The sequence below is a fragment of the Ailuropoda melanoleuca genome, chromosome 3, assembly GCF_002007445.2.
Source record: "Ailuropoda melanoleuca isolate Jingjing chromosome 3, ASM200744v2, whole genome shotgun sequence".
Lineage (NCBI taxonomy): Eukaryota > Metazoa > Chordata > Mammalia > Carnivora > Ursidae > Ailuropoda > Ailuropoda melanoleuca.
Genome location: NC_048220.1, coordinates 120,940,161 through 120,954,483, shown reverse-complemented (window position 1 = coordinate 120,954,483; position 14,323 = coordinate 120,940,161). Strand labels below are relative to the sequence as shown.

At 44.1% G+C, this 14,323-nt stretch overlaps 1 protein-coding gene across 1 annotated transcript in view; it reads right to left on the bottom strand.

The window, feature by feature from the left end:
• Nucleotides 1-13,408, bottom strand: part of C1QTNF3 (C1q and TNF related 3) — a 53,139-nt gene extending 39,731 nt beyond the window's left edge. Inside the window, exon 1 of the mRNA XM_034657033.1 lies at nucleotides 12,725-13,408. The gene's annotated coding sequence lies outside the window, so the exon portion shown is untranslated. The remainder of the gene's footprint in view (nucleotides 1-12,724) is intronic.
• Nucleotides 13,409-14,323: the final 915 nt, after the last annotated feature.

Below are 14,323 nucleotides of genomic sequence, written 5' to 3'. Positions count from 1 at the left end.
GACCCCATGCCTCTCTCTGTCTGCATCTTCCACTGCTCCTAGCACACCCTCTGAACAGAGGAAATACATTCTGTTTGTCCCCTGGAACCACAAAAGCAGCCCAGTCATCACCGTGGGGCTGGATGACCCCCTCTCCTAGGTCCTTCCACCACTGAGGCTTTCTTCCCAGTCCAACGGGCGTACCCTCTCTCAGGCTAATGTGCAAGGGACTAATGAAACTCTGATCGCTTTGCGCCTTAAACATCACAAATCTTTAGAACAAAAGATTCAGAATACTCATTTGCCAATCATCCTGCAAAAGGCTACTTTAAAGCTCATTCACTCTAAACTGGAACCAAATTTTCAGAGTAAAAAGTATAAAAAAGATTTAACTAAGATTTTATCTTGGGGCGCCTGGGTGGCTCAGTTGGTTGAGCATCTGCCTTTGGCTCAGGTCACGATCCCAGGGTCCTGGGATGGAGCCCCACGTGGGACTTCCTGCTAAGCAGGGCATCGGCTTCTCTCTCTCTTACTCCCTCTGTGCTCGCTCTCCCTCTCTTTCTCAAATAAATAAATAGAATCTTGAAAAAATAATAAGATTTTATCTTGCAAATGTAATATAAATTATGAAGAAGTTTATTTTATCTCTCATGGAACTAAGTTTACGTCGGAATTGTGACCATGTGCTATTCTTTAAGTGAACAAATAATTATTAGGATTGGGTTTTTACATCTGGCGTGTTACAGTCCAAAAGAGGTGATTTTCACAAATTTCATTAAGTGCTTTTCCTAATCTTTAAAGAATCAAAAACTCCCTTCTGAAGTAACTTTATTTTTCCTCTTTTAATTGCAGCTTAGTCTCACTATCACAGGTGTTTGGTTTCGCTGTGACATAAGAGGTTCCTTATTATCATTTCACAGGCATCATGCACCCCTGGATCTGCGGTAATATTTGCACTGTCACTTTGCAATCAGATTGCCTGGCATTCACCGTCTGTCACATGATCGAAAGTTCTGGAAGAGACTAAAAAAGTGTTCTGAGAAGATGGGTAGTGACAGAGGCTAGCATGAAGTGAGGGGACAAATGGCGAATTTTACATGTGATCAGTTCACCTGTACCTTTCTCTCCTTGAATGGGGGCTTAAATAATGAACATTTAGATAACATAATGCCCTTCTGTAGTCTCTTTGGACCTTCCCGGGCATGTGCAGTTTACCAGAGAGAGATCTCTTTTGTCAGCCAGCAGGTGGGAGGGCTCAGAAGGAAAACTGAAGATAATTTTAGATTTAGATCAATAGCAGATCTGTTACTTTCCCCCAAATATCTGTTCTTCTCTATTCCTTAGTAACAGGATCACATATAGGGCATAATGGCTACTTGGAATAAAGGTGACATTTCCCGGGTTCTCTTACAGTTAGAGGCAGCCTTTGTGACTAACTTTTGGCTGATGGAATATATGGGGTCTTATGTGTGATGTCTTCGTTTTTCCTCCTCTCTGCTGATGGGAATGTGCATGTAATAGCTGGATCTCAAGCAGGTATTTTGTACCATAAGGTGGAAACTATCAGGACAAAGTGAGGCAGTTAAATAAAAAGAGGCAGGGTCCATGACTACTGTGAACTAAAGTACTAGCTCTGAGTACACAATTCTGGACTCATTTATGTGACAGAAGTAAACTTCAATTTTGTTTAAGCCCTTTAACTCCTTAAAGGTTAACTTTTCTGTCCTGCAAAGCTGGGTCTAATCCTAACTGATACAAGATTTGTGCAGGAACATTATTTCTCCTGGTTCTCAATTCTATATTCTTATGCACAGGGATCGATTCTGCATTTTTATACACAGGAAGCAGTGAGTGGGATTCCAGATGTGGCCTTTCATCTTTCCTCAAAAGTTGACCCTAGCTTTGAGGAAATGTGGAATATGTGAGATATGTGACCCAGGAACAGCAAAACAAAGAGATTTACTGTAATGTTATCTACTGAAATAAGAGTAACATGAGCTTGAATGGCCATAAAATTAAGCAATTAATATTTATTAAGCACCTAACTATGGGCATAGATGGTATAAAGCACTGTAGCAGGCAGAAGCCTTCCAAAGATGTCCACGCCATAATCCTTGGAACCTGAGAAAATGCTATGTTCCATGGAAAAGGGACATCGTAGATGTGATTCGGGTTGCAGACATAGGCTAGGGAGGCCCTTTCACCTGGTGGGAGGCAGAGGAGATAGGGAGAAGGCAATGTGCCCAGGAATGCAGCGGACTTGAAGCTGCGACAGGCTCCTGGCTGACAGCCAGCAAGGAAAGGGAGTCGTTGGGTGAATGATGGTGCAACATTCAACGGCATACTACCCATCCACTGAAAATGAGAAGCATTTAATCGACACTGGAAGATGCCCACCATACACTAAGTATTAAGAAATGTTCAATGAATGAAGCCCCTATACGATAAGCATATCTGCAGTGTGAAACTTTCCAAAGTCACAAAACTAATCTGCAGACCTCATTTTATACATTTGTTCTGAACCTAAACCAAATTTGGGTCTTGAGCTGCCATTCAGCATGGAACCAGAAGTGATATCGCCAGTAAAAGACATATTTGGTTAATTTATTAATCACTTAATTGTTTCATATATGAAAATTTTCCATTTCAGGAGGCTGCCTCTCCCCTTTTTTCCCCCAGGGTGACAACTAAGTTCTTGGGTGAAAGTTTCTGCCTGAAGGTTAAGCTGACCTATGTCCTCAGTCACATGGGCATTCTGTGCCCCGAGGAGGCCAGATGTGGCTCCGGGGACTCTGCCAGGCCCTGCTGCTGGGACAGAACTGGAAGCCATTTCTACTTTCTGCCACTGGTTTTTCCCTTTTAGGGTGCTGCTTCCATGTGCTTCACGCTACAAGTCAGACAGGATTTCTCTGCTCTCAGAAGGAGGGAGGAAAGGAAGGAAGCTTGAGTGGAAGAGGTGTTTGTTGTTTTTTTTTTTTAAGATTTTATTTATTTATTTGAGAGAGAGTAGGAGTGGGGGGGTCCAGAAGGAAAGGGAGAAACAGACTCCCCACCGAGAAGGGAGCCCGATGCGGGGCTCAATCCCAGGACCCTGGGATCATGACCTGAACCAAAGGCAGACGTTTAACTGACTGAGCCACCCAGGTACCCTGGGAGAGATTGAGACTACAGTGAATTCTAGGGAAATCTGGCGAGGCTGATGGGGACTCCCCGAACCAGAGTCACCCATCCCAGAAGCAGGCCAGCCCAGCGTCCCTGCCGTGCTCAGTTGGCGGCTGGGGGCAGCCTGTGGAAAGACTAGTCTCCATAGGAACCTGATGATGGATTTTTGAGCCCAGGAGCCAGGGAGTTGGTCACATATGAAATAAATAATGAGATCTAAAACATTTCCAAAGCATTGCATCATCCAGATTGAAAGAGAGGTCAGCATTTTTTGAGAGAGCCATTTATAGCTAAGGCATGGGAAGGAGATGGAAACATAATACATTTGGTTGCTGGAAATTCTTCATTTGTTCATTTGGTCAGAAAGTCATTCCTGTCTTCCAGGCTCCAGCTGACATTATCCCTGCACTCAAGGAGTTTGCACTTTGGCAGGGAGAAGGTATTAATCATCAACGAATGTACAACTGCAAATAATTAAATATGCACGTGCGTATGCAGACACATTTTTAAGAAAATGGAGGCTGCACATCAGTCACTTTCTATATGGTCTTATACTGAATTCTTCTAATTGTAGTGGATTTTTATCTCTATAATTAAGAGTTCTGGCCATGATGACAACCAAATGCCTCTGTAGTTGAGGAAATTAGGTAAAACGTCTGTTACATGGCCCAGGCATGGGCTTTCTTGTGATGTCCGCCTGTGGGCTGCTGGTACATGGCTGAGCCCATGAAAGCAATGTAGGGGATCAGAATATGACCCCCGCCCTGACCCTTGGCTATACAGCCCCACTTGCCCTTGCTGATTTTGGAACTGAGCCCAGTTCTATACTGGGTTCTCTTTCCCCCCACTGTGATTGTCCTGAATAAAACCTTTGTGGAGGGGTCTCCCTCCCCTCTCTCATGCATGCAGTGACAGAATGAACCGCTGTGTTCACCAGAGATGACTCTGAACTCTTACCAGCCCAGAGACACAATGACAGCGATCTGCATAACAAGCTGTACCAACCAACCCTTGTCTTCCATCAGATTCCCCGCTGTATTTACCTTCCCACAGTTTCCCGCCTCTAGGAGCTCAAACTCCTTCACCTTTGTCGATCACATCTCCAAACTTCATCGCTCTCTGGTAAACAGGGTACAAATGCTCTCAAGCCTAACCACTTCTTTGGGTTTTCATTTCTGTTATATCAAGGATTCCATGTACACATAAAATTATTAACACAAAATAAAATTTGGGTGCCTTTTCTCCTGTTAATCCATCTTTTATCAGCTTAATTTCCAGGGCCCCAGGCACAGAACTTAAGAGGGTAGAAGAAGTTTTATTTTTCTCCCTTACAGTTCACCAAGGGTAAAAATCAGCGTGGAATGAGGAAGGAAAAGGAAGAGGCTAGATATCTGAAAGGGAGTACCATCTATTGAATCAACATCACTTGTGAGGATGATGTGGTTTGAAGTTTCGGTCCAAGAGCCAATGGTCAAGAAAGAATTTTTGAGACATTCTCAGTGCAAAAAGTGGTTTTATTAAAGCACGAGACAGGACCCGTGGGCAGAAAAAGCTGCATCACAAGTGTGAGGAGTGCCTGATTATATAAGGTTTTATCTATCCTATGTAGGGGAGGGTGACGTTAGACCTCCAGGAAATTAGTCTATACGTTCCTGGAGGTCTATTATTAAGATTGTGCTTTTCTTGTAAATTCTTGGGTAGTCATGAGCGCCCGAAGAATGTCACATATACACTGCCTTTGGGGGGGGGCGGTTGTGGAGTGTCAGTGTGCCTTCTGCCCTGAGCTAGCCTTTTGTTATCTCATCTTTGTCATCTGCATTGTCAATAGGGGACTCTTTTAAACCTGGTCTACTAGAATACACAAGATCAGTAATCTTTGAGTATTCATGTTCTGGCATCGAGGTATGATGGTTAGGCTCAGGCACAAGGGTAGCAGGGTTTAAAATTGGACAGATTTTAAGCATTATTTCAGGTGTGTCTAAAAGCATAGCCTGGTATTTCTTAAGTCAGCTGCCCGGCATCCATTGGTGACCTTTGGTCTCTAGAACACTTTGGACCCGATGTGAAGTCATCAGTCACCATCGGCAAGGATTGTCCCACAGTAAGTTGCAAAGTTTCTTCCACAGTCATTGCTCAAAGACAAGCCGGCCAACCCTGTGTAACATTCTCAAGTGACTTCAGAAAACAGCCCACCAGTCCTGCTTCATTTACTCGTTTCTGGGTCAGAATTCCCAAAGCTTGTCCCTGTTTTTCTGCTACATATATAAAGTGAAAGTTTTTTCTAAATTTGGGAAAGCCAAAGCTGCAGCTGACAAAAGGTTAGATTGTAATGTTTGAAAGGCCATCTGCTGGGCTTTACTCCAGAGTAAAGTTTCTTCCGCAGAGTCTTTAATTGAATCATACAATGGTTTATCTAAGAGCCCAAATTAGGAATCCACAGGAGGCAAAAATCTGCCATCCCTAGCAAAGCACAGAGTTGTTTTCTTGTAGCTGGGGTCCAAGGTCTAATATAGCCCTCTTTCTGTCAGTAGACAGGGTACAGGTGTCCCGGTGTTAATTCATATCCCAAATATTGTACCTTTTGTTTAGATATTTGTGCTTTTTTTAGGGGAGATGTGATGCCCTCTGTCTGCTAAGAAATTAAGTCAAGTTATAGAATTACTACCAGACATTTCTTTAGTGAGACCACAGACTAAATATCATCCACATATTGAATGATAGTTCCTTGAAGCCAGCAGATATCACAGAGGTGTTTACTAAATACAGCCCCTAACAGGTGAGGGCTGTCCCTAAGTCCCTGTGCAAGACTGTCCAGGTTCATTGAGCAGCCTGGGGGCTTGACGGTGAGGCCAGTTCAAAGCAAATACGGGCTGTTTGCGAAAGGAATGCGAAAGCATGCAGTATCTTCCTGAAGTGCTGTAAGCCAGCTGGTGTCTCCGGGGACCTAGGTGAGAACAGCAGATGGATTCGGCGCCATGAAGTGAATAGGCACCACTGCCTCCATTACAGCTCCTGAATCTTGGACCATTCCATATCTTCCATTTGGCTTTTCTTCCTGGTAAAATTGGAGTGCTTTAAGCAGATTGGCAGCCTTTAAAATACCATGTTTAAGAAACTTATCAATAAGTAGCTATAACCCAGCTTTTGCCTCAGGTTTTAAGGGATATTGCTTTTTTGAGGTGTAGCGGTTGGGTCCTGTAAGGCCTTTTAACTGGCCGGGCTTTAGGAGCCCATCCCAGAACATCACAATCCCAGACCTGTGGATTTACTCCCTTCCAGATATTAGAAGGGGTACCAGAGCAAGGTTTTAATTCCCCAGGTGTTAAAGAGAACAGCTGTCTTCCTTAGTAAAAGCAAACCTGCTTCCTAGTTTATACATGAAATCTCAACTAAGTAATGGAATGGGACAAGATGGAAGGACTAGAAAAACCTGAGTAACCCAACTGGCTTTTCTGCTTACAGGTGAAAGGTATTGTCTGGCAACACGTTTTAGTTTCCTCTTCTATGCCAACAATTTCATGCCTGGAAAGACTGATAGGGCCTGAGTGCTGAATAAGAAGAGAGTAAGTGGCTCTTGTTTTCATAAGGAAATTGATAAACTTGCCTCCCACACGCAGGGTAACCTGGGACTCAGTCTTGATGTCAAAAGAGCCAACCAGCTCAGGGCCCCCCGTCATGCCGGATCCACTGGTTCCTGCTCTCAGGCGGGGAAGTGATGTCCTGTCTTCCTCTCTCTCTGCAGATGAGGACAGTCTCTCTTCCTATCTCCTTTTTTCTTACAGACAGGGCATGGCCCCGGTGGAGAGCATTTGTTTGGACATTCTTTATTCCAATGTCCAATTCGGCTACACCCTTAGCGCGGGTCTTACCTGGTCCTCTGTCTGATAGCGGCTTTTCGCTGGCTCCCGATTACGCTGGTGTTGTGGAGAATAGAGGCGGCAAATATTAGAGCCTGTAATTCAGCTCTCCGGTCCTTTTTCTGCTATAGGCCACACCTCTATTATTAAAGACTTCAGTATCTACCTCTGGTAGCACTGGGTCGGGGTTTGAGGGCCTAAAGCCATTTCAGTCAGTTTTCACCCGATGCCAGGTGCCGACTGACTTATAAAATGCAGGTTTAGTATAGTTGTTCCCTCAGGTGAGATTGGGTCCAGAAATGCATATTTATGGATGGCTTCTATCCAATGACCCTGAAATAGAGCTGGACTCTCCTCAGCTCTTTGAGTGGCTTCCTGAATTTTATCAAAGTTTACAGGCTTCGAGAATCCTTTTGTCATTCCTTCTATTAAACAGATGATCATATGGTCTCATCTTTCCCTTCCCTGTCTATCATCTTTGTAATGCCGTGAGGTTCAGTATGGGGAATAGCAGTTCTCCCTACTAGATAATGATCTCCATCTCTGGTGACTTGCTTATTGGCAAATTCTTTTTTTTTTTTTAAGATTTTATTTATTTGACAGAGAGAGAGAGAGAGCACAAGCAGGGGGAGCAGCAGGCAGAGGCAGAGGCAGAAGCAGGCTCCCCCACGGAGCAGATGTGGGACTCGATCCCAGGACCCTGGGATCATGACCTGAGCCGAAGTCAGATGCTTAACTGACTGAGCCATGCAGGCTCCCACTCATGGGCAAACTCTTGAGTGCCTGCCCAGATATGGCTCTTTTTCTCAGGGGTGTGATAATAAGTCATATATTGCATATATCTTGCCAGGTCAAATCAAATCTAATAGATAATTGTTGGAAGCCCTCAATAAATTGAGAAGGGTTTTCAGAATATTGTTCTAGTTGTTTTATCTGAGCCAGGTCTGCCATGGAGAATGGGACATGGATTCTAATTGTGCCCATTTCTCCATTAGCGATCTCCCTAAGAGGATGCAATCCAGATTTAGGTGGAATCCCTGCAAGACAGGGAGTTCTGCTCCTGGTTTGTCCAGCTGGGCTGGAAGCAGAGGGATCTTGGGGTTTATACGGAGGAGGGATAGCAACAGACACAGTGTCCTCTTTGTTTGGACTGGCCGGTGATTCCTCTAGTAGCCCAGTTGTATTATGAGTACATAGGAACGGTCCTGTTTAGATAATCACCATCCAATATGTCCAGAGGGGCTTATTAACCTGGCTGGTGATTAGACACTTTCTGTAAGAGGCTCTTCGTTCACGGTCTTGATGTAGGGCCATGAAGGCCTGGACATAGGATACCTCAGTCCATTTGCCCTGTTTTTTGCAGAAGAGATCTAACTGATAGACTGTATTGAAGCTTAATGTCCCATTAATAGGCTGTTTTGCCTCGTCTCCTAAGGAGTACAGAGGCCATGCAAAGTTACAGAAGAAGATCAGTTTTTATTTCTTAAATCTTGCAATCTGAATTGATTCTACCAGGTTAAAAGACATTCTCAAGGAAGAAGCCTTGGGAATGAAGGAGATCCCATGTTCCTAGAAAAGTAGAGAAGGCCATTACCAAAATAAATCCCCCTCCCCACCCCCACACAACTCACAGGTGGCGTTCTATGCAGGATATATCAGAGGTTCATGGTGTCAAAGTGACCAGAGGTGTCCCTCTAAGAAGTCGCTATGAACACCACCTTGCCTTATAGGAGGGATGCTGGCGTCCTTCTACTTACCCATTGTATCCTAGGCTACAAACGGGTGCCAGTGAATGGACCCAAATGCCATGCTTGCTGTGAAGAACCTGCCATTTTTAACCCATGGAAAACACTAAAAATGTTTCACAAGGGGAAATTACCCAATTCTATAATTTAAGTGGTTAGTAGGGGATATTGACAACAAACAGTAAAGATAGAAATCCACCATGATCTAAGCCACAATCCAACACATGTAGTCCTTATAGCCAACTTCCCTGGGAAGCCCTGGTCCCCAGTTGGGTTTTAATTCAATCGGATACTGGTTTTCACCAGTTCTGGGCAGAGGTTTTGGGGCCAAAAGTGGCTAGATCAGAGATGTGAAGGAGATCGTATTAGACCAATGAGGAGGAAACCTCACACGGAAGTCTTAAGATGGGCAGCCATGCTAGTGACTTAGGTGGTGGATCCATGCCCAAGACAGATGACTTTGTATAAGGACACGAATAAAGAGAGGACATCAGGTTTCCAAGTCTTATTACCATTCTGGCCAGGGTACTAACTTCCAGTCAAAGGGCAAGCTTTTGGTCTTCCCCATAGTGTAACCATGGGCTAGAGGATTGCAGCCTGAGCAATCCATATGAAAGTGTTCCAGTGAGACTGGACTCCTTGAGAAGCCCCTGAAATGAAAGTAAAGGAAGAGAAGAGGAAGTACTCATCAAGTTTGCACCAAGGCTCGGAGTCTAGATGAGAAGCCTCCAGCCCCACGCTGAGTGCCAAAGTGATGTGACTTGAAGTTTGGGTCTAAGAGTGAACGGTCAAGAAAGAATTTTTGAGATGTTTGCAGTGCAAAAAGGTGGTTTTATTAAAGCACGAGGACAGGACGTGTAGGCAGGAAAAGCTGCATTGTAAATGTGTGGAGTGACTGATTATTTAAGCTATTTGTTTATCCTGTGGAGGGTAGGGTGACATTAGGCTTCCAGGAAATTGAGTCTACAGGTTCCTGGAGGTCTGGCTATTCTTAAGATTGGGTTTTTCTTGTAAATCATTAAGACAGTTAAAAACGGATGGAGTTTTAGGTCATGCATGACTGCGATCTTTATCAGTTGACCATTTGTTTGTCCTTTCTTGGTTCTTGGGCAGTCATGAGTGCCCGAAGAATGTCACATTATACCGCCTTTTGGAGGTGTGGTTTGTGGAGTCTCAGTGTGCCCTTTGCCCTCAGCTTGCCTTTTGTTTTCTCATCAAGGAGAGAAGGGTTTCCTGCGTAAGGATAGAATGGTTGTTTGCAAACTGGATTCTTTCTTAAAAGTAATGTGGGAATTTGAGTGTGGGAATTACTGCCCTAAAGTATATACTCTTGGCATTTGAACTTTTTTAAAGGTTTTATTTTATTTTATTATTTTATTTTATTTATTTGACAGAGAGCACAAGCAGGGGGTAACAGCAGGCAGTGGAAGAGGCAGAAGCAGGCTTCTGCTGAGCAAAGAGCCTGATGTGGGGCTCGATCCCAGGACCCTGGGATCATGACCTGAGCCAAAGGCAGATGCTTAACCAAGGCGCCCCTTGGCATTTGAACTTTTGACCCACATGGTAAAATGGGTCTGTCACAAAATGTACATCCCCAGCATCTGTCTGTTTCTATTTATTAAGGTGATGGTTATTCCTAGGGTCATCATGGATGACTTTTTGTATAATTTTTTCGTCTGCCAGAGTCCCCCTATTTGTGTCCTGCGGGTAGGGCCTGCCTTCTTCGTGTCTCAGTGACTGTCACATATTGTTTACCCAGTGGCCACCACCATTGACTACCACTGCTCAATCACCACACCAGCGTGAGGGCCCCCCACGACTTTATTAGGACAAGAGATGCTCTTATCTAAGCCCCTCTGTTCCAGGCCTTGTTTTTGGAGGGAAACACTCACTATGGTTTGTGAGGGAAAGTTCTACACAAACAGGCTTTCTGGCTTCCTGACCACAGCTGTGAAGTCAGCTCCCAAATGCCATTCCCAGCTGCTGCTCTAACTTGACCACAGGCCACATGGCAACTGGCGAACCCAGTAGGGAGCCAAGCCACTCTCGGCAGCTCATCTGTGAATCTTATTCTCCTTGTATTACAGGAACATCTGCAAGGTTCATTTTACCCTGCAGAGTAAGGAAAAGGAAAAATGCCACATACTGGCTTGCTTGTTAGGAATGAAAGACTTTCCATTGAGCTGGGCCATTTGTTTCCCAATAGCAATGTAAATGAAATCATTCTGCAGCTGGGCTCCCCCCAAAGCCAGATTCCCGGGCTCAGAGACCAGGCTGTCTGGGCCTGTCCTATCTTGGCACCTAGGAAGGTTTAAGATCAAGAATGCTGGGCAGTTGGCTCTTTTGAGACCCCTCAACACAGAAAGTGGGATTTAAAGTGAAGCAGGAGAGATGTGGAGTCTAAAGAACTCCTAGACTGAAAACTTTGTAAAACTCTCAAGTAGGTAACAAGCTTCCCAAGAGCACGTCCCTTTGCATCTTCAGGAATAAAGGACCCGCTCTGTCCTCCACCGAGAGGCAACACCAGTCCACACAAAATTCATTGCTACACCACAGCCTTTGTCTTTTGTTCTCCTCTAGGGGTTTTCATTGGGGTTTCTAAATTTTATTATACATGCCCATCCCTGTAGAAAATCATGAAAACCATAACAAACCAAGTTTGAGATGTCCAGAGACAGAAACTAGTTGGTGGGAAATTAGCACAGTCCTCAGATGGGTAAAATTCTAAGTGGAGGATTTGGTTCTCACTGATGCATGGGCCAAAGGGAAGGTTCTATTCTGGTATACACTGCATAATGCAACATATACATTTATAAAGGCACCTGAATTGTGTCCTGCAAAAGGATAGTTGAAGTCCTAACCCCCTGTACCTGTGAATGTGACCTTATTTAGAAATGGGGTCTTTACAGATATAATTAAGATGTCGTTAAGGTGAAGTCACACCTACATTCTTTCTCGTATTGAAGTTGGGCAGGCCCTAACTCAATGACTGATGGCCTTTTAAAAAGAAGGAAGTGGGGACACAGACACACCTGGAGGAGGTCATGTGATGACAGAGGCCCAAATTAGAATAGGGCAGCCACAAGCCAAGCAATGCCATGGCTGATGGCAGTACCCGAAGCTAGGAAGAGGTGAAGAAAGGATTCTACCCAGAGTATCAGACGAAGCATGGCCTTGCCAACACCTTGATTTTGAATCTCGAGCCCCCAGAACTGTGAGAGAACGCATTTCTGCTGTTTGAAGCTAGCTGGGTCACAGCGCTTTCTACACTAGCCCTAAGCAACTAATACAGCACCTTACTTTTTCTTCTCCTTTCTTCATAAGGAATCACATGAAGTAGAACTGTGTTACGAGGGCACAGACCTAAGGCGGTACTAGCAGCAGTGAAAATACCGAATTACATATTCTTGTGATGCAGTTTCTGAACATGGGTGAAGTTTGGTGGAGTCCAAAGCGTACGGCTTGAGACAACTTCGGTGCAAAATGGTGGGTTTTTATTAAAGTACAGGGACAGGACCGTGGGCAAAAAGAGCGGCTGCTGCCTGCTGCCCCAGGATTGCGAGAGGCAACTCATTATATACTTTGGGGTGGGAAAAAATAAAGATAAGGGAAGTTCCAAAAGGATTTTCATACGCTCAAGAAGACTCACCAGATCCTGGAGGCTTGCTCTTGTCAACCCAAGGCTGTTTTTCCCTCTAGCAAGGCCTTAACATTAGGACAGTTGGGAGTTTCGTGGAGGAACGTTCTACTCTGCCTGCCGCAAGTGTTTGTCAAAGGGCTGCAGGTTATAAGGACATTTAATTTTATCTACATTTCCTTCTGCCTTTGTTTTCCATGTCATATTCCCCTGAACAATTTTGACCCTTACATCTTTAAGGTTGCTGAAGGTGGAAGGTCTTATCTTCTGTACTTCCTCCGGCTGAATAGGGGCATAGAGATGTCCCGACCTAAGGGTCAACACTGGTCAGTTGGGACACTTACATATAGGAGGTACCGAAGGCAGAGGCAGCCATCCGAGGTCAACAACATATAAATGACAACCTCACTCCTCGAGTAGAAAGGATCATCTGTCACCTGGAGGTCATGACAGTGAAGAGTCTCGGCACCAGGCAGGGGGACATCAGAAAAGACAATAAAAGGAAGTTAATATTATAAAGAGAAAGAGAAGCTTAAATAAAAAGACCTTTGATAATTAATCAAAACATTCCTCCAGTCCTTTATTGCTGTTGGAAGAGAAATTTGAGGTCTTCCACAGGTTCACAGGAATAAGAAAGTGTGTTAGTCTGCTCGTTGGTTTCCCGTGAAGGAGATCCAGGTTTTATTCTAGATATATGAGCCCATGAGGAGGGCCCCTCTAATTTTATTGCAGTGGGAGGATATAATATGACCCAGTAGGGGCCCTTTCATTTTGGAGTTAAATCCCCTGCTCTGTTAGACTTCTAATCCTTTAAATAAAATGGTTTATAGGGGGTGGATTACTAGTGACAGATCAGGTTTAGGGAGGATATGGTTTGCACATTTGTTTAGAGATTTATGAATTAACCGGACCTCAAGTAAATAATTTAACAGAGCATTATAGTCTCCATCTATTGGTAGGTCTACGGTGAGAAAAGGTTTTCCATATAGTAACTCAAAAGGACTTAACCTTTTTTTTTTTTTAAAGATTTTATTTATTTATTTGACAGAGATAGAGACAGCCAGCGAAAGAGGGAACACAAGCAGGGGGAGTGGGAGAGGAAGAAGCAAGCTCATAGCAGAGGAGCGATGTGGGGCTCGATCCCATAACGCCGGGATCACGCCCTGAGCTGAAGGCAGATGCTTAACCGCTGTGCCACCCAGGTGCCCCTCAAAAGGACTTAACCTTATCGGTTGTTTTGGGGCAATCTCCCTTCTAAGAAGCCCTACCGGTAAAAGAGTAATCCAGTTTTCTTCAGTCTCGATGCTTAAAATCTAGTATCTACAAAAATGTGTTATTGAAACATTTTCTCTCTATAATAACCCTCATTTTGAATCAGCGATAGCCAAATCAGGACTAAGTTATTTGTATAACAAGTCCAATTTTAACAAACTTGGCCTAATGATTTACATAAGCTCAGCAAGAATAGTGAGAGATCATACAGATCTTTTAGGATTTGCTTTGCTGGAACTTTTTAAAAAGGAATCTCTAGGTTGAACTTTAGCGGCCTCTCTAGGCCTGAAGCCAAGTCAAGTACTTGCCATCAGAGATGCTTGCAATACCTGTAGATTTGGGCAAATTCCTCTTCTCGAGATTCCCAAAGTATCCAGAGGTTCCTGTACCTGCCAGGAAGTGATATTCTTTACTCACCTGGTGAAGCTGCTGGGAACTCTGTAAGCCAGGTATCAGGCCAACATTTCCAAGGGGCTCTATTGGCTCCATGCTTCATAAAGTCAAACTTAGTTCCTTAAAGCTGTAGGGTCATATCTGAGTCTATGCATGTCTCTCAAATATGACATTCCAGTCAAGGCCTTGGTAAAATAACCAATGTTTCCAATGGTGTCCTGTTATAAGGAGAACACATTCTTATTGAACTTAGGCCAATGACTATAATTGCCATGGAA